Genomic DNA, 21,531 nt, shown 5'->3' on the forward strand with positions numbered 1-21,531 from the left:
TTTACTCACATTTGACTAAGTGATTATTAGCAAAAAGAGTCCACCTTGTTGATAACAGAGTAATTTTATTATAAATGATACTTTTAAACAGAGTTATTAGATTCCATTGGGTTTACAGTGAATGTAAACAGATGTCACAAAAAATTGACATTATCAAATGATCAGATCTTTGCATCAAGACTTGCACTGTTAAAACAGCTTTAGTTTGTTGTTCCAGAATTAACCAAATCACTTGCTGTAAATACACCACCCTCTTCTGGAAAAGTGACAGTTAACAGCTGCTCATTACCATTTAAAGAGACACACATGAAAAAAGCTTAAATAAATTTACAGCTTTGAGTAATAAGTACAGGTAATATGTGACATATTTTGAGCTGAAACTTCACAGACACATTCTACAAGCACCTGAGACATCTTAGAAAAAGGGCAAATAGGTACTCTTTTAATATCAGCCAGAACCAATCTTTCTTTTAGCTATTGTGCATCTCTTCAGTTTAAACAGATTACTGCTATGTCCTGTGCCTCATAAACACCTCTTCTGTTAATAACAGCTAAAGCCTCAGCTGAAGGTCAGAATAATTACAACCAAATGGAGCACAAATGCATTATGTAGAGCTGCTCTCCATAACGACTTATCAGGAATAATTCATCATAATTATTATAATAACATAAACAAAAACAAAAGAGTGGTGTGTTGAGAGGATGAGGGCAGGAAATAGGGATGATAAATAGCACATGCTTACCATCGAATCCACAAAGCACAATAACATGATGTTTTTAAATGGCTCTTGAAAATCAATCATGCTTTTTTCAGGATTTGTTGATGAATATAAAGGTTAAAAAATATAGTGTATAACTTATTTACCTTCACATTTGAGCAACTGAATCTACTGAATAAAATGTTTATTTTCCATTTATAAAAATGTACTGATCCCAAACTTGAGTAGTACATTTGTACTGCATACTTATTTCACAATTATTTCAAAAGACACAAGCCAAAACTGCAAGTGCTAAAGGAAAAACAAAAACTAAAGATTAAAAATGAGGATATTTACACAAATGAGAAACAAACCCACTCAATGAGAGAGCGTGCTGTGAGGAAACAGTCGGCTCACACTCATCATCATCAGGTCTGTTTTATCACAGCAGATAAGTCAGTGTACTGTTCCAATAACTGAATAATTCAGGATATTGGTTTATTGTGAGTCAGAGGGGGAATCCAGTATGTTAAAAAGTAAGTAATTAGATTCTTACTGAAGACGCAAACCGTTTCATGACAAAACAGTTCAATTCAATTAACTGGTTCGACCGGTTCACTGCGAAGATCTGGGTAAATCTAAGATTCATTTGTGAATCGCCCGTCATCACTACAGGCTGTCAGAAATAGAAACAATGGCAGGCTGGAGATGGATTCTTGTTATTTTGAACTCACCGAAAAAAAGAAATGGCTTGCTGTTAAGTGCGAATAAAGCAGAGTGTCCATCCAATGAGTAAAATAGAACAAAATTGTCACTTCCTGATTATCTAGTTATCTAGCCAAATATCAAAAGTGAAAACGTAATTTGCTGCGATAAGAAAAGCTACGTAAATCTTATCTTCATTTAATAAATCCCTCAGAAGATGATGCCGAAACGCATTGGCGTTAAAGGCATGAGCACAGATGCTCTTGACTATTCTGGAGGTCATTAATAATATATTAACACTAACACTGAAATAGTTAATGCATTTTCTAATGACCAAAACAACATTTCAGACGTTTTACAATGTGCTCAGCCTCTGGGTTGTCCATTACACATATTTTTATCATCACATGATCTCTAACAAAATCACATGACTTTTTTTAATGTGCATACTGCAATTTGTTCAGTAAAAGTGTTTCCATCATAGATTATGCGTATCTTTTCTTATTGAATAAAAAGTTTATCCTACTTAGTGATGCGCATTCATTGTTCATGCAAATTTTCAAAACTAATGTTAATCTTGGCGTTTTCATCAACTTTTTTATGTGCATAAAAATAGGTGGATGGAAACGTAGCTATTGGCACTGTTTCTCCCTGTGCTGAAAAATCACTTTATATAATTGAGTTAATGCATGAAATTAATTGCAATCTGGGTGAAACTAGGCTTGCGTCTGAACTGTGGTCAGCTAATTTGTGGCCACTGCGTTACAGGACTGACCCTGGAACAATTAACTGACACAACTGACTTCAAGAATCATATATCACGTTCATCCGTTAATGCTGAAGTTCTGCACAATCCCTCTCTTCTGCTCTTTGAGAGAAATCAATTCTTTCCTATGGTTTGTCAGAACCTTTAGACTAGGGCCATTCTGCATCGATAAAGAGGCACAATGCATTACCACAAGTGCATAACAGTATTGATTTAATAAGGTGCAGCTCGATTTCAGAGTCAAATCTTCTATTTTGTTTATAATCATGGTATACTAGGCCCGATTCAAGTACAATGGCTACCTTTTACAACATGAATGAAGGAAGGATCGACACTGCAGGATTAGCTACTGCAGGACGTACCACAATATCATGCAAAAATACAAACGTACCAGTCCATCCGTGCAAACAGAGAAGTAGAGGAGCTGTTAAATCTCACAAGCATTGCTATGACTGTAACACGATTTCCAGATGGAGTGGGTTAGATGAGATGTGCACTGTGCGGAAACAGCAAACACGTTTTCCTAATTGTCCATGTCATTTTATCACCAACACTGATGAAAATTGCAGCAAGCAGTGGCGTCATTTAAAAACGCTGGAGAACAGCTATATAGATAGAAACCCAGCAGACAATTTTGGGCACCCGCTGATGTCTTGTGGAGAACAGTAGCAGGAGGCAGTTTTATCAGATTATCACACATATACTTGAAGCAGCGCTGAGAGACAATGACAAGTGAGTGAAACAATGACAAGTGAGATATGTGCTCTGCGATGGGGTGAGACATCAATCTCTCATCTAGCTCTACTATATCCACTTCAAAAAATACACTGATGGCTTGAGCAAAAGTATAAAAGTAACAGTTTTTTGTGTGATTAAGTATTAAAAATAAACAACATTATTAGTTATTAAAAGTATTGGTATTAGCTATTTTGCAAGAAACAATTTTTTTTTCTTTTTCTTACTCTATTACCACAGCTTGTTATACTGATAACTACTATCCGCTTGTTAAGTGTGATGTCACGCAAAGCGGGTTCCGGTATATAAACCTATATGGTGAGAAGCATCAAATGGTGATAATAGACGTTTACAAAGTGATGTATTACTTTCAAAAATCATGATCGCAATGTACAGTTGAAGTAAGATTTATTAGCCCCAGCTGAATTATTAGCCCCCTTGTTTATTTTTTCCCCCAATTTCTGTTTAATGGAGAGAAGATTTGTTCACAGATTTCTAAATATAATAGTTTTAATAAATCATTTCTAATAACTGATTTATTTTATCTTTGCCATAATTACAGAAAATAATATTTGACTAGATATTTTTAAGACACTTCTATACAGCTTAAAGTGACATTCAAAGGGTTAACTAGGTTAATTAGGTTAACTAGGCAGTTTAGGGTAATTAGGCAAGTTATTGTATAACGATGGTTTGTTCTGTAGACTAACGAAAAAAAATTCGCATAAAGGGGCTAATAATTTTGTCCATAAAATGGTTTTTAAAAAACGTAAAAACTGCTTTTATTATAGCCAAAATAAAACAAAAAAGACTTTCTCCAGAAAAAAAATATTATCAGACATACTGACCATGTCCATACATGTCCATGTTCTGTTAAACATTATATGGGAAAAATTAAAAAAAGAAGAAAAAACTCAAAGGGGAACTAATAATTCTGACTTCAACTGTATATGTCCATGCCTAATATCCGATGGCGAGAAAGTGAATATTTTTTTATAAATTGTTAAAATATTGGTGTTTGTGAAGCAGCAAGCCCAGATACTGTTGTGTACACCATGATTTTATATCAAATTCACTTTAATGTGCGATATGACTAAAAAGTGGTCATAAATAAATATTTTCTCAATTCAAATGAGAAGCGGCTTGGACTCAGAAACAGTTTTCCATACGTCACCGATACATCACAACTTAACAAGCAGATAGACTGATTTCACGCGGCAGCCATTTTAAAAGTAAAATCGAGGTTGTGGTAGGATGAAACCCGGAAGTATCGCCTGAGTCACACAGGAACTTTGTGTACCTGGCTGTATATCTTATCAGCGAAGAGAAAGTGACACAAATTTAACATTTAACCGACTTCCGGGTGACAGAGGGTCCATTCTGAATAGATAAAATAAAAAGGGATATCAGAGCTCATTTTCAGCTATGTTAAGGAATTGGCACTAGCTAGCTAACGTTATCATTCCCGAACACACATTTTAGATGCCCTTTATCAAACTCAAGTTAATGAACTGATTCTTTCACTATATTAGATCTGTCACGATACTGAATTTCGGTACTGGAATTAAAAAAAAAACAGAAATGCTCAACAAAAATGACTGTGATTGGCCGTCACAGTTGTTTACGCAAACACAGATGAGCAATCGACTGATCTTCACGATCTTCTGTGCAATGTATTTGAAGAGCGCTGGGAGCATATGCGCGCGACGTATTTGAAGAGTTGGGAGGGATGCGGTGGAGAGGGGTGCACAACGTATTTAAGGACCGGGTGGGAGACGTGCAATTTCCGGGAGATTATCATTTATTTGCGGGCATCCGGGAGTCTCTATGCATTTGCGCAAGACTCCCGGCACCTCCGGGAGACTTGGGATGTCTGCAGCATGTTGTTGCTAACGATTAGTCAAGTGTGCAAGTGGAAAATAACCAAATATTTAATACAGCCTGGTATATAACATTTAAAAAAAACATAAACATACAATATAAAAAAACAGACAGCACAAATTGGAAAAATGTGAGAAGATTTTAAAGAAAAAACACAATTAAAAAATACTCATTTTAAATCTGGCAGCAGAGATATTCTTGGGGGATTTCAATGACCTTGGATCATTTTAAGACAGACTTTCAGTGATCCGTTACACTGAGACTGACTGAATCATATGAATTGGAGAATTTGTAACTGGAGACACGCTATGATCCTATGATTAAATTAATTAATTCATTTACTATTCGGCTTAGTCCCTTTAATAATCAGGGGTCGCCACAGCGGAATGAACAGCATATTATCCAACTTATCCAGCATATGTGTTACACAGCGGATGCCCTTCCAGCTGCAACCCATCACTGGGAAACACTCATACACTCTCATTCACACACATACACTATGGACAATTTAGTTAACCTATATCGCATGTCTTTGGACACTCGGAGGAAACCCACACAAACACGAGGAGAACATGCAAACTCCACACAGACATGCCAACTGACCCAGCCGAGGCTTGAAACAGTGACCTTCTTGCTGTGAAACGACAGTGCTACCTACTGCACCACCATGCTGCCCTCAAACAAAAATAAGAATCAATAACAATAATAATAACTTTAAATTGTAATATTTTAGCTTTCTCAGGGACAAAAGTAATAACCAAAACAATTAAAGCTACTCAAATGGAGCATTTTGACTCTTGGCTGTGAGAATGTGCACACTACATGAATAAGCTTCAGTAGGTAAACATGTCAGCAGTTTGGACAAACTTCATCATTATCAAAAATGATGCAAGAGGAGCAATACATTTCACTGAAATATTGAGAGGAAGCTCATTGTCCAACCATTTTTACTTCAGCTGGCATATCACCTGTGAACAGCCGGTGCACATACCCAACTGAATTACCCAAGTTTAATTACCAAAACTTTTTCCCCTAAGAAACTTTTTAGTTTTGAGTTTTGATTGAAAAAAAACGCACATTTTGAGGAATTACTACTTTCATTTAAATTCAGTTTAAATCAGGGGCTCTTAATCAGGGGCTTAGGGAACATTTTTCTATGATGCTCTAAATTATTTTAGAAATAGCAATTAATATATTTTTTTTTTTTGCACTTGAAGTCAAATCCAGGTTTTATGTCATATTTTGTAGTTTAAAAAAATGAACTGACAAGTTTTTCTCAAATATCAAATACACACTTTCATGTTTCTTCGGCTTAGTCTCTATTTCAGAAGTTGCCACAGCGGAATGAACCACCAACTATTCCAGCATATGTTTTATGCAGCGGATGTCCTTCCACCTGCAACCCAGTACTGGAAAACACACATCCATACTCATTCTCACACACACACACACACACACACACACACACACACACACACACACACACACACACACACACACATACACACACACACACACACACACACACACTACAGCCACTTTAGTTAATTCAATGCACCTGTACTGGATGTCTTTGGACTGTGGGGACACCGGAGCACCCGAAGTAAACCCACACGAACGTGGGGAGAACATACAAACTTCCCACAGAAACCGGGACTCGATTTTCTGGTGACTTTTTGGCTGTGAGGCGACAGTGCTACCCACAGAGTCACTGTACCAACAAATACTCACCTTCTAAAACCAATTTTCTCTGGCATGTTTCATTGATGAATGACATGATTTGGGGTCTGTCTGTACTGTCCCTAACCACACGACTAATCTCCCCTCCTCAGATCTCAGTAAAAGGGAGCAGATACTGAGGTGCTGTAGTGCTTTATGTTAGAGCTGATTCTATCTCCAAGTGTAATTATATCAGGATCTGCAGTCATGCTGCTCCCAGCTCACTGATTCGTATCTAATATCTTTTCCTCTGACAGGGGAAATCCCGCATTGCCCCTCCCTCCTTTCTCCCAAAGGGTTTCCCCCTCCCTGCCGGATGTTTGTGTGTGTGAGAAGCGGATAGAGTTTCAACTTGCTCTTCATATGTGTCTTGCTGCTGTCATTTGCTCGGCTCTCTCCGGCATCCACCCAATCCATCCTCACATTTCTCCCTTATTACTTTTTTCTATCTCATGATCCATCCTCCATCAGATCTCCTCCTCTGTCTTTCAATATCTTTTTCAAACACTAACCTTGTTTATTTTCACATCTCCAGCCAGGATTCATTCTTTTTTCGGTGTCTGTACATCTCCGTCTCATCATCCCTCTCTCTCTCTAACTCATTACTTTACCCACTCTCTCGCTCTTCCAACTCCAGCTCCATTTATAGGAGAGAAGCAAATTGGGAGCTGACAGAATCTATTCCAGTTCCTTTCTGCTCTGTTCAGCACGTCTACCATGTAACCAGGTCTGTTCACCTGCACTTCATCCTTCCTTCAACCACCCATCTGAATAATTGATTTATCACTCAAACGAGTCCTCTGCTCTGCTGATGGCTCTAACTTTACTGAGGAGACTACTGTACCACATGACTACGGTTTTCACTTTTTACTTTATTGTCAAGTCAAGTGTGAACTGCTCTTCAGGGCATATTCTAGTACTATGATTTAACATTTCTCAATAGGAAACAGACAGGTATATTTGAAAAAATGTGGGATAGGTCTTGGTTATATTAAATCAGCTTTTGACTGGTAAGTGGGTGGTCAACCAGAATGGCGCCAGAATATATTTGATTCTGTCAGAAGAACACTGAAGAAATTATCCTGACAGTCTGCAAATGATAGCGGAAATAGCGGAAAAAGGAAACTATGTATTAGGGGAATTATGGAACACACGTTTATTCTGAAAATGCTTAGAATGTGTTAGGGATGCACCAATCTGACAATTTTGGCCGGTAATGATAATCAATTACTCTTTACATTTGGAAGCAGTTAAATGACGTACTGTATACATTAGGACAATAAATGCAATATTGTAATGAACTTTTCTGATCCTGATTACAAAAACATGTAAATAAATACAGTTGTTATTGACAATATCAACTTTTTTCTGTACACAATTCAGAAACCTTAAATCAGGATTTTTAAAGTCTGTACAAAAAAAAATGTTGCATCAAAAATGCATTTTTATTTCCATCCATTTTCTGTTTTCTGCAATTTAGCTAAACTGATAAAAGATGCATATAAAAAGATCAAATGTATACAGAATACAACATGAAATACAAAAAATACTGTTCCAATTTTCAAATAAAAACACTGTTTTTGCAGAAAATGACAAAATAAATGGTCTGTTATGATTGAAAATCAGGATTTTTTTTCAGCATTTTTTTTTCAGTATTTAAAATATTCGCCTGAAAATATGTTTGCTGTCTGCACAAACTACTTATTTAAATAAGCTGAAACAACACAATTTTGAAATTTTTTGTGATGTTTCAGCCTATTAAAAAAAAAAAAAAACATTTAAAGATTTGCAATGACAGAACAGTGTCTCATGCTAACATATACAACAATATACAGTAGCCATCTATTATACAATCGTCTATCGGCTAGTAATTTAAGTGTTTAGTAAAAAGTAAAATTAACAAAAATAAATAAATAAATAAAAATAAAAAGTCTTTCAAAATACATTCTCCAAAATCTCCCATAGAGGATTCCAGATATGCCAGAAATCACCAGATTTCTGATGCAAGTCATAAGTCAGCTATTCCAAAGGTAAAAAAAAAATGGCAATCTGATTCATCCACATATTGGCCAAAGGAAGAAGGCAACAACAAATGAATAAATTTCCTTGCTAGATACGTACAAAGGTTTAACACAGATTCTAGCCCATGCCTAAGGTTTTAAAACTTGATATGCTTGACTCAAATAAATATTTTATTTAAATAAATTTGTCTAAAATACCTCCTTTTTATGTTATTTCTTATTAATTTAGCTTTATGTCCAAGTCTGTTTGTTGTCAGGTATTAGAATGAATTAAGTCCAAATAATTGTACAGCTACTCAATAGGTCTGAGGAAAAAGATTGCGGCAAACTGTTGACTAACTTTATTCAATTGAGTTTAGCCAACTTCAACCATTTACCGAAATTAGTTTCCTAAAACTACTTGAGTATACAATTGGACTTAACTCATACGGATTTGATCATTGAACTTAAAATGTTTAATACTTTAAATGTGGAATGATATCAACTCATATAATATAAGTTTATATGATTCAATATATACAGTATATTGAATTACAGTACTCAAAACATTTGGTTTCAAAACTTAAATGGTTTGCCGTAATCAGTTTCCTTAAACAGTCTGAGATAACTGTAAAACTTGAGTTTTACAGTGAACAGATAATTGATTTGTGCCTTAAATGCATTTAAAAGAAATCGTGGGCTCTGTACAATCTGCAGTTTCTGGCCAGTACAGAAGGCTCTGGTGTCTGCTCTCTCGCTCTCTCTCTCTCTCTCTCTCTCTCTCTCTCTGCAGTCTATGGTCTGCTGATATTAATGTGCTGTCTCTGCCTGCTCTTAATGACCCAACACTAAACTGATTTTCAACTTCAAATGCACCCACAGAGCTGCTCACAGGACAGTCCGCACGTCGCCAATACCCAACATCTGCCATCTGATCAACACGTCATCTGTAATATGTTTTGATGAAACAATTTAATTTTATTTGCATGGATGTCTTAATATTTGATGTGTTCTTGATCAAACAGCAGATATCATCATTAGTATTGAATGATGTGGTTCTGTATATTGAATATAAAGAGAAAGTGCGCAGCGAATAGAATATATTTAATTGATTTCCTCTCTCCCACTCAACTGTCATGCTGATGGATGAACACATTTGCCTCAGACATACAGACTCGCTCATGCATGTGTTCAATTTCTGTATATTCCTTTCTACCTTCTGCACACAAACTCACAGATTGCAAAAGTTTTATTATGTTTCTGCATAAAGTGTTGCTATGTGGTTGTGAGGGTGTTCTCGGTGGTCAGTGAGCAAATCTAAATTCAGATTCATACTATTTTTGTGAAAGTAAAGCTGGTAAGAGTGCTCCATATGAAAGAAGCTTTGAAAAGGTTTTAAACTTTTTACAACATGCTGTGGGTCACAGAAGTTAAAAAACCTTCACTATCTTTCAAGTGAACAATAATTAATTTGTGGACTTCAAAATCTTGACAAGAAAATCACAAAAAATGCTGACAAAAATAAAGGTTATTGAGCACATTTTTCTTCAGGTGAATGGCACCGGTGAGTCAGTCTAACAGAATTTTGTGCTGATATATTGACTGTGTAACAAATAAAGTGGCATATGTTTGCTCACAAATAACTGCACTGGCTACACTAAAAAAATATTTCTGCAAAATTCATTTCTTCATTTTCTTTTTGGGTTAGTCCCTTTATTAATCAGAGGTCGCCACAGTGGAATGAACTACCAACTTATACAGCATAAGTTTTTATTTAGCAAATTTTGTAAATTTGAGCCTATTTAGCAAATAAATTGTTTACAACCATTTAAATCCAAGAAATCATCTTTGAATCATTTTCAGTGTACAGAATAACATTCAGTGCATTTCTTTTTGTTAAATTAATGTATACTTCAGTTAGTCTTGCACTGCCCTGAACAATCAATGTGGCAGTTTTCCAGACATCATTTTCCATGCCATAACTATGTATGTGTATGAACACATCTTGTGTTTGTTAACTGATTGACTGGCTCTTTATTTTTAATAGGGCACAAAAACTAAAGCAGGTCAACGTGTTCGATTCACTTCCCTAGTTCAGGCCAAATTTGTAGATTTAACAAATCATTTTGAGACCATGTTTAAATTATTAGTTAAAATAATGCAATAATAAAAATATTAGTATGGAATATGTAAATACAAAATGTTTTAGTTAAGATATATTGTAACAATAATGTGTAATATATTAAATATTGTATAATAAATGTATTTTAATTATTTGTATTCACTTTTGCATGCCATTAAAAAAATCCCTTATGTCTTAATAATAATAATAATAATAATAATAATAATAATAATAATAATAATAATAATAATAATAATAATAACAATTCCTTACATTTATATAGTGCTTTTCTGGACACTTAAAGCGCTTTACACATTGGGGGAATCTCCTTATCCTCAACCAGTGTGCAGCATTCACATGGATGACACAACGGCAGCCTTATTGCACCAGACCACACACCACACCAGCTGATTGGTGGAGAGGACACAGAGGGATGAAGCCAGTTATTATATGGGCATGGTTAGGAGGCCATGACAGACTGAGGCCAGTGGCCAGGATGCCGGGGTTAAACCCTTACTCTTTTTTTGAAAAACAGTCAAGCTTATTGTATCTAGAAAAAAAAATCATGTTTTTATTACTTCTAGGTTGGACTACTGAAATTTAACTAGTACCAAAAAAACATGACCATATCACACCAGTCTTACGCTCTTTGCACTGGTTGCCTGTCACTTTAACATTATTCTCCTGATTTTTTTAACCTCACTAAACGGCATGGCACCTCCTTATCTGTCAGACCTGTTGACCGAACATCAGAGTGGTCAGTCTCTTTAATCATCAAACCAAAGATAAATATGTATTATTAAGTTGAGGCAGAAATGCAGGGGTGACCGTGCTTTCACAATAGCCGGTCCTAGACTGTGCAATGCTCTGCCCCTCTGTATTAGATCTATATCATCTCAGCCTGTTTTTAAATCTAGGTTAAAAACTTATCTTTTTATATTTGGTATTTTATTAGAGAGAATTGTTTATTTTAGCTATAATTTTATATCTTTCTCTTTGTGATTTGTATTGACATTGGTTAACCTTTGGTTTAATAGTCCTAAATAAATAAAATTGACATAGTAATAATAATAATAATAATAATAATAATAATAATAAATATAGCTATTAAAAAGTTTGGGATAATCTTTTTTAATCCTTCTGAAAGTATATTTGCTCTTCAATATTTTCTCCCTTGCCATAGCTCACTAAGGCAGCTTTATTTGCTCAGAAATGCTGTAAAATATTCATCAACATCACACATCATCCTCCAAAAATGTATTAAATTTGCTTCTCATGAAATGTTTCTAATTATCATCAATTTTGAACACAACTGTACTGCTTACTTTTTTGTGGAAACTATGCTACATTTAAAATAGAAAAATTCTTTAGCAACACCAAAAATGTCATTTTTAATTTATTTAATGCATACAGTATAACATAAAATGGTTAACTGTACACAGAGGCAGACTTGAAGCCTCGCAGCAGCACAAAAGCAGTTTCAGTCTGCTATACGTCATTCACTACCTGCTCTTCATTGATTGGGGATTCCCTAACATCACTGGCATGTTATTGGCTGGCTGTGTCTCCATAGCAGCACATACTAAGAGCCAACAAAGAGGATTGCCTTCGTTTAGCAGAAGCACACATTGCAAAAACACAGAGAGAGTCTACAGAATTACAGCATATTGGATCATTACAATACCTTATAATACTGTTACGCCACACGCTCAGCATCCTTCACCCATAATCACCACTTATGCCAGCTGAAAGCTCTCCATTACTGTGTAAGCGCTGGATTAATTCACAAAGCTACAGTCTAGGCAATACCATCAGCACATTCTGCTTTCATTCACTAAAGAAAATCGAAATCTTCCTTAATGTCTGTCTCCTCAACAATTTTATTTAAAAACCAAAAAGCAGGGGTAGGTTTGATATCATGCAGCTTGATTTACAATAGTAAGGATCCAAGATTGGAAAAGATTTTACTAGGCAAATGAACAATGAGGTAAAATAGGTAAATGAAGGTGTTCAAAGACATACACATATGAAAAAAAACAGAACATTTTAAAGTTACGATTGGATCTCAGGATTTTTGTTTTCATTATTAGTGACATGTTTTGAGTAAAATGTTCATTTGTGTTTTATTTTATGAACTACTGATAATGAGTCTTGAAAATGAACATAGTTCAATATAAAATAATAAATAATCCATGATTTTAGACATATATATATATATATATATATATATATATATATATATATATATATATATATATATATATATATTAGATATAATAAATATTTCTAATTATATGCAAATAGATATATATATAATATAGATATAAAATAGATATAAATATGCAAATAGATGAAAACATTTCATTACACAAATGATTATTTTAAGTCAAAAAGGTTCTTTTGAATACAGTGGTCCCTCGTTAATCACAGAAGTTACGTTCTAAAACTAGCCTGCAATAGGTGAAATCCATGAAGTAGTCCTCTTTGTTTTGTTTTTTACAATTATTATAGATTTGTTTTAAAGCTGTAAAACCCCTCACTACATTCTTTATACAATTTTCTCAGAAAGGCAGTAACATTTTCACACATTTCTCTTGTTTAAATACTCACGTAACTTCTACCTTCCTTTTGCATGTCCAGAAGTTCATCTTTTTGTGCGATGGTTAGCACCTTCCTCTGCCTTTTGCACCCACCTACCGGTGCTTTTAAAGATGCAGAATGTTTCATTGACATTATGTGGTTGGTTGGGGAGAAAACTTGCAAACATTCAGCACCCACTGAAAAAAAAATGGACTATATATGATTTTTTTTTTTTGTTAAAGTAGTAAACAATTTATTTGAGCTAAATTTAAACAAATAAATTAAGTTAAACATTACTAAATGCAATTTTTTTGTTTAAACTCAACCCATATAAATTGTTTGCAACAATTTTGCAGAAATCTTTTTTTTTTTGTGCAGCACTTCAGAGTCACACTGCTAGCGATCGAAGATTCATGTTAATTTGGCAAGCTGAACGCATTCTGTACTGTAAAGGAGACACGGCACAAAGGAGATTGATTGACAATGGTCTACAGCCAATCAGGACGCAGAACTAAATGCGCTAATCAGGACGCAGAACACAATGTGCTGTTAAAAAAGGATGTCAAATTGCACACAAAAAAAATCTGCAAAACCGCGAGACCGCGAAAAGTGAACCATGTTCTGGCGAGGGACCACTGCATTACATTTTTCTTCACACAAAGATATTGTTGACTGAAAGGTTCTATAGCAGAGATGCCCAAACTGGGGCCTGCAGGCCAAAGGTGGCCCATGGAAACCTTTGAACTTGCCCACCATCCCATCTAAGAATGGTTCAGAGATTGTCATTTCAAATTTAATGTAACCTTTTATTTGTTTATTTTATTGTTAAGCTAAAAAAGCTTTCTTAAAATAAATGTTTCAATTTAAATGGTGAAAATTAATCAGATTTAGTTTAAAATGTACATACAAAGCATAGAGGACAATGCAGAGACTTTGGAGAGCAAATCAAGGCCAAGGCAGCTTCTGCTTGACTAGTGTATTTGGCATTGAACTCTACTGTCTTATAAATGTGATTGCTTTTATAGCAATAAGTTATAATTTAAAAAAGTTATAATGCATTAGTTAATAAGGATCAAAGTAATGTTTTCTATTTATTTTTTTAATACTACGAAAGGAATTAGACAATTACCCATAGCAACTTTAATGTAAAATAGTTTGATATATTTATCTTCAGCCTACAGTTATCAATGATATTTAGTTTTTCGCCAAATGAAATGAATGAAGTTTGAAAAAGTTTGGGCACCCCTGTTCTATAAGGAACTTAAATGGTCTCTTAATTTTAAAACCTAGTTTTAAAAAATTTGCAACTTTATTTTAAAGAGTTTTTAAAGTACAACGTCCTTATTTGAAAATATGAAGACAAATTATCAGCAGTTTATAAAATTAAGCACAAATGAACCTTTTAATCAATACACATACGTTTACGGCTGTGCAATATATTGTTTGAGCATCGTTATCGCAATGTGTGCGTCCGCAATAGTCTCATAGTAACATAAGCAATGTTGAGTTGGGATTATAGATGACCAGAAACCACAAGTCAAAACACAGGACATTTGTGAAGTCAATGCAGAATTGAACCATAATGGTGTGAAATTTGATCATCTGCATTTGTTTTAAGTCCCGTGACTGTGTAATTATTTGAAGAGAGTTTAAAGCATTTTAGTAGTGCATTAAGATGTTTAAAGAGGATTCATTTAATTTCATTATTTATATGATGAAGAGTACAGTGCTATTTTACATTTGATTATTCAATTTCTGTACCTAAATACTGCTGCTCTGTCTCTAGAAAACCATAAAGCATGGTTTATTTCACTTTAATGTTTGCTCCATTGTGTTTATTTATGACTGTAGTTTGTTTATTATATATGTATATAATAAATTACATAAAAATAAATGTATATTTTACTTCCCTACAAAATCATCCCATGTAACAACAAATACAGCTATTTGAGTCATCCAGTGAAATTATATTGCAATATAAATCGTAGAGAAAAAAAAGTAAAATTTTTCCCATATTGGCCAGTCCAAGGCATATCCAGCGAACCAATAATACCTTTGAAATGGTCTCTTAAGTTTCATGCAAAGCTGTATGTCTATTAACACTCCCCAGACTACTAGTTACAGTAGGAATAAAATATGAACACCTACAGAAGCTTGCTGTGCTGCCACTCAGAGTAACTGTTAAATATAGCTTCCGTCCTTCTGCCATTGCCCAGGATGGCGCACGACAACACAACGCTACTGTTGTTGTGGAGAACAGAGCTTTAATTTAATGAGCGCTCCGGCACATATGTTTTAATTACAGACTCTGAGGCACAAATCATTAAAGTCACTGAGCGGGAACAGAGAAGTGCCGTGAGTTACGGAGAGCTTGTGTGTCTCTACAGTACATCCCTGCAGGATATGTTATCACACCTAACGTTATGATCTGATTACATGCTTTCGTCAGACTTCATGCCAGAGTCTCTTGTCTGCTGCCTTGTTTAACTTTCTTCCGCCTGCTGTAAACAAGTCCAGCCCAAGTCCTTCTCAAAACAGCTTTACAAAAACAGATTACACAGATCAGACAGCATGATTTGCAGCAAGCAACTCGCCTAACTCAATTTTGAAACCAAATTTTCAAAACTGACTAGTAAGTGGGATGCTTTGAATGGCATGTCATGATTTTGCCAAGTACGATGGGATCCTGGATTAGCATCTATGTTGATCCTGGAACATCATTTTAGTTTGAAAATGTAATCCATGCTTATTCTTTACCCCTAAACCCAACCATAACTGTAAATAATTCCCAAAATCAGAGGGGAAGATTAGTTGGATCCTGTAGAAGTGCAAAAACAGTAAGCCTAAACTTAACATAAACTGTAAATGCATCCCTTAATTCTGATTGGCTGATTGGAATGCTGTTCCTGGATCAACATAGATGTTAATCCAGGAACATGTCCTACTTGGTGAAATCAGGTTGGGGGATTTGAATGACTAGTCAATTAATTGGTCTTGCATAATCAGGTGGTTTGAGATTCTTAAAGGAGTAGTTCACTGAAAACTGAAAATAATTTACTCAACTTCATATAATAATTCATTCAACCTCAGGTCATCCAAAATAGCAGTGAAATCCAAAATTGTATTCAATTTATCATCAAAAATAATCCATTTGATTTTGGTGGGCTAATGAATGCTACAGTACCATTTGCTGGTATTACAGAGCCAGGATATTATATAATACAAATCTTCATCTGTTCATATGAAAAAGAAAGACCATGAGATGGCTTAAGGGTAAGTAGATTATAGGATACTTTACATTTTAGGTGAATATTCCTTTAAAGGGGTGATAACCCACCTCATTAATCTAATTTAAAGACAAATATATTATTTAACATCAGTGAACTATGCATTTATTCCAACAAAATGATTGTTTGAGAGTTAAATCAGGTAGAAATCTTTAGCAAAATCCTTAATTATAATTGATATACAGTGGTCCTTAGTTAATTGCGGGAGTTATGTTCTAAAAATAACCCGCAATAGATGAAATTTGCAAAGTCTGTAAAACCCTTCACTACACTATTTTCGCAGATAGGCATTAACATTTAAACACTTTTCTCTCTACTATAGCGTAACTTCTACCTTCCTTTAGCATGTTCAAACAATCAGCTTTTTGTGCGATGGTTAGCATCTTCTGCTGCCTTTTGGGTGCTACCATGGGTGCCTTTGACGGTGCAGAATGTTTCGTCAACATTATGGGGTTTGTTAGGGGGAAAACTTGCAAACATACAGTACAGCACTTTAGAGTCACTGTTAACTAAACTAAAACTAAACAAAAATTTCACTAAACTACGAGACAGCAAAAAGTGAACCACGTTATTGCAAGGGACTACTATAATACACATTTTTTAAATTGGCGTATACAAAAAAAAATTTAAGATATCATTTATGCAACAATGGATAAGTCAATATTAGATCAAAATTTGTGCTTAAAAAATGTTAACCTAAAAATTGCATCATAAATGACCTTTTCAATAACTAAACACATCTACTAGTTTAGACAAATAAATAGTTTTGAACAGAAAATCGACATTCTAAACTGACTGAAAGTATAAAGTGACAATGAAGACTGATGCTGCGTAAGCCCCCCAAAAATGCTTTGCTGTTTTTTAATCAAATACATATCTTCTGCACAAATCCTATACACTTTATAATATCAATGTATTAAGTTTTCTGTATTTTAAGATTCATGTTTTTTTTTTCATTTATGTATGCTGTTAAATTGGATTATAGGATCTTGATCTTTCCTCCAACAACGTTTAATGTTGAAAAGTATAAAAAGTGACTTTTATTGACAATTTTAATAGTCTAAATTGAATATATTGTCTGTATTGGTGTTGTACATTACTGTATAAAACCTGAGGGGGAAAACCGTCAGTACTTTTTCTGTTATTTTATAAACTTAATGGGCTATATGCACACAGACTTTTAACTTTCAGACAGGCAGCCCAAATCCATTACAAAATTGTCACATTTCATTTCTTTAAAAATCAGCGATCTTCACTGCCTGTTCGATATACGATATGAAGTGAGTCTTGGATCGGACAAGATGAACTGCATTAAATTCAATTTCTCCCCGTCATGTCTTTAAAACAAAACAGTTTATTTTACACCCGTATTTTAAATGGAATTTTTGTGCAGGCCTTTTGCTACTGATGGCGCTAGTGGTTACCATGGTCTTACATCTCGTTTTATGCTTGAAAAACTAAATGAATGCTTAACAATGTACAGTACATTGTTAAAAACAATTTTTAACAATGTACTGTAATTACATTACAATATCGATGCTGTAAAAACAACCTTGTGAAATTGAAAATAGTTACATTAACTTTCACCACAAGTTTATAAATGGCTTTAAAACTGTGCACAGAGCCCATTCTCTCTCTCTTCTGCCAGGATTATGACCAGAACCACAAAATCAGAGCACACCAGACCTGTTCTCAGATCTTTACATTGGCTCACGGTTACATTCAGAATAGATTTTGAAGTATTATTGCTAGTCTATCACGAATGACCTCAATACATTACAGATTTGCTCACTAAATACAGACAGATCACTTAGATCTTTAGGATCAAGGATATTAGAAATTCCAAGAGTTCAGTCAAAGCAGGGTGAATCCGCCTACAGCTACTACGCCCGCTACTGCTGGAATCAGCTTCCAGAAATGATCAGATGTGCTCCAACATAGGCACATTCAAATCAACACATGTTTAGGTGTGCCTTTACTGAATGAGCACTGTGCTACATCTGACAGATCGCACTATTATGTCTTTCTTTTCTTTTTCATTCCTTTAAAACCTGTTTTAACACATTTTCATCTGTTTTTACAGTATCTGTTTTATTCTTTGTCTTTACTTTCTTAAACTTGTCTCTTTTATTCCTGTTTATGTACAGCACTTTGAATTACCATTGTGTATGAAATGTGCTATACAAATAAACTTTACTTGCCTTGTCTTTACATATTATTTCTCATACAATATATTATTAACTACTGAAGTGTCATCAAATCACTTTGTTAAACTGTATTGTTAAATTTAACATAAATAAACGGAAAACCCTGGGTATAATGAAATACGTATATTTCAACAATATGGATTTGTTTTTACAGTGTAGTAAAGCATGTGTGTAATGTAAATTCTTGATGAATCACCCTAGTTAGAAGTAAATTATTTGACAACTCTTCCTATCTCAGTTCATGCCAGCTTGCACGTTCAACGTCTGTCTGTCGTGTTCAGATGAGTTTCCTCAATGATCCTTTTCCACAGCTTACTGTCTCATCATTGCCCTGTTATTCATAATATGGATGATTTCTGTCAGCCTGGAGATTGAGCTTGAGTGAGGGAGCGTGTGCCATGTTGTTGTGTATTCATTTGCGCCCACTCTCTCCTGTCAGACAACACCAGCTAATGCCAAGCACATAGTGAGTTTCTGACATTTGTCTTGCAGCACAAGTTTGGCAGGTAACTTGTTGCATTATTCATGTCTCCATGCATTCGTTCCATCAACGTTAGGGGCACAGGCTGCCTGTTCAGCATAATTTCAAGAGTTTCTAAATGTTTCGATATTAGTCATCTTTGTAGTGAAAGGCACAGTACTCGATTCATGCACTGGGAAAACTCATCTGTCCTCCTATTTTAGAGAAAAACAGTCCATAGGGGACAAAAACACCTTCCAGGCATACAACCATGTTTCAATAATGGCAATTACTCATGGTTTCTGCAGCAGTCAAAAAACCAAATCATCCAGACAACTGAACATACTGATGATTCATATATTTAGAGCAATTACACAAACAGCCCTCCAGATCAACATACTGTATTTTGCTAATTAATGCGAGGCACAGCAGGTAAAAGCACTGCTTTTTCAGACACCTGTCAGTTTTGAGATTTTGTGCTGCGGCCAAAACGGGAATTTTCTAAACAGTTTTATTCAGTGCAATGTAAAGATAATGATAAAAATCCAAAATAGAGTGTATTAATTTTGTCACACTTAATTAATTTGTGTTAGTATAAATTTATATTACATATTAAATGTTACGTTACATACAGTATACACTCACCGGCCACTTTATTAGGTACACAAAAAATACACAGTAATGGGTTGGACCCCCTTTTTGCCTTCAAAACTGTCTTAATCCTTCGTGGCATAGATTCAACAAGGCACTGGAAATATTCCTCAGAGATTTTGGTCCATATTGACATGATAGCATCAGGCAGTTGCAGCAGATTTTTAGGCTGCACATCCATGATGCAAATCTCCTGTTCCACCACATCCCAATGGTGCTCTAATGGATTGAGATCTGGTAACTGTGGAGGCTATTTCAATACAGTAAACTCATTGTCATGTTCAAGAAACCAGTCTGAGACGATTTGCATTTGATAACATGGTGCGTTATCCTCCTGGAAGTAGCCATCATAAAATGGGTACACTGTGGTCATAAAGGGATGGACATGGTCAGCAACAATACTTAGGTAGGCTGTGGCATTAACACGATGCTCAATTGGTACTAATGAGCCCAGAGTGTGCTAAGAAAATTTCCCCACACCATTACACCACCATAAACTTGAACTATTGATACAAGGCAGAATGGATCAATGCTTTCATGTTGTTGATGCCAAATTCTGACTTTTGAGAAATTCTCAAAAGAAAGAAAGACTCATCAGACCAGGCAACATTTTTTCCAATCTTCTCTTGTCCAATTTTGGGGAGCCTGTTCGAATTGTAGCCTCAGTTTTCTGTTCTTAGCTGACAGAAGTGGCACTTGGTGTAGTCTTCTGCTGCTGTAGCCCATCCGCCTCAAGATTTTCGACGTGTTGTGCGTTCAGGGATGCTATTCTGCATACCTCGGTTGTAACGAGTGGTTATTTGAGTTACTGTTGTCTTTTTTTCAGCTCGAACCAATCTGGCCATTTGCCTCTGACCTCTGGCATGAACAACACATTTGTGCCCACAGAACTTCCGCTCACTGGATAATTTCTCTTTTTCGGACCATTCTCTGTAAACCCTAAAGGAGGTTGAGCATGACAATCCCAGTAGTTTAGCAGTTTCTGAAATACTTAGACCAGCTCGTCTGGCACCCACAACCATGCCATATTCAAAGTCACTTAAATCACCTTTCTTCCCCATTCTGATGCTCAGTTTGAACTGCAGCAGATTGACTTGACCATGTCTACAAGTCTAAATGCATTGAGTTGCTGCCATGTGATTGACTGATTAGAAATTTGTGTTAACAAACAGTTGGACAGGTGTACCTTTATACAGGTGTACCTAATAAAGTGGCCGGTAAGTGTACATGTTACATATTAAAGTCTCTTTTTTCTTTTCTCCTGGAATAAGCCATTAATCTCCACTTTAGCAATACTAACACCAAACTTTTTCCTTCATATCTCTTTTTTAGGTTTTAATAGAGGTATTTGTTTATAAACTATATGTCTGATTATACAACATTTTATTCTCCATAAAAATAAGATTGTTTTTCTTTCAGGCTGTTTGCAGCACTTTCCAAATTATGGAGTGATAAAAAGCAATTCCTGAAATTCCGTCTGTAAAAATAATAAGCTGAAATACACAAAAACCCAGCCTCATTCGATGTTCAGATTTTTGCAAATTAGTACATATCATTTATTAAATAATGCTTTATATGCATATATAAACGTAACATTTTAGAAAAAGTGTGACACAAAAAGTAGGTTATTCTTAATATATCCAGACAACAGCCCTGTGAAATATGGCAATAATTATTAGTTAAAATTTTAACCCACTTCACCTGCACTGTCTTGTCTAAA

General features: G+C 35.0%; 1 protein-coding gene across 12 annotated transcripts in view; it reads right to left on the reverse strand.

The window, feature by feature from the left end:
* The window catches only part of fgf13a (fibroblast growth factor 13a), a 224,527-nt gene that overhangs the window by 21,933 nt on the left and 181,063 nt on the right, over window positions 1-21,531 (reverse strand).

Source organism: Danio rerio, chromosome 14, assembly GCF_052040795.2.
Source record: "Danio rerio strain M-AB ecotype USA chromosome 14, GRCz13ab, whole genome shotgun sequence".
Classification (NCBI taxonomy): Eukaryota; Metazoa; Chordata; class Actinopteri; order Cypriniformes; family Danionidae; genus Danio; species Danio rerio.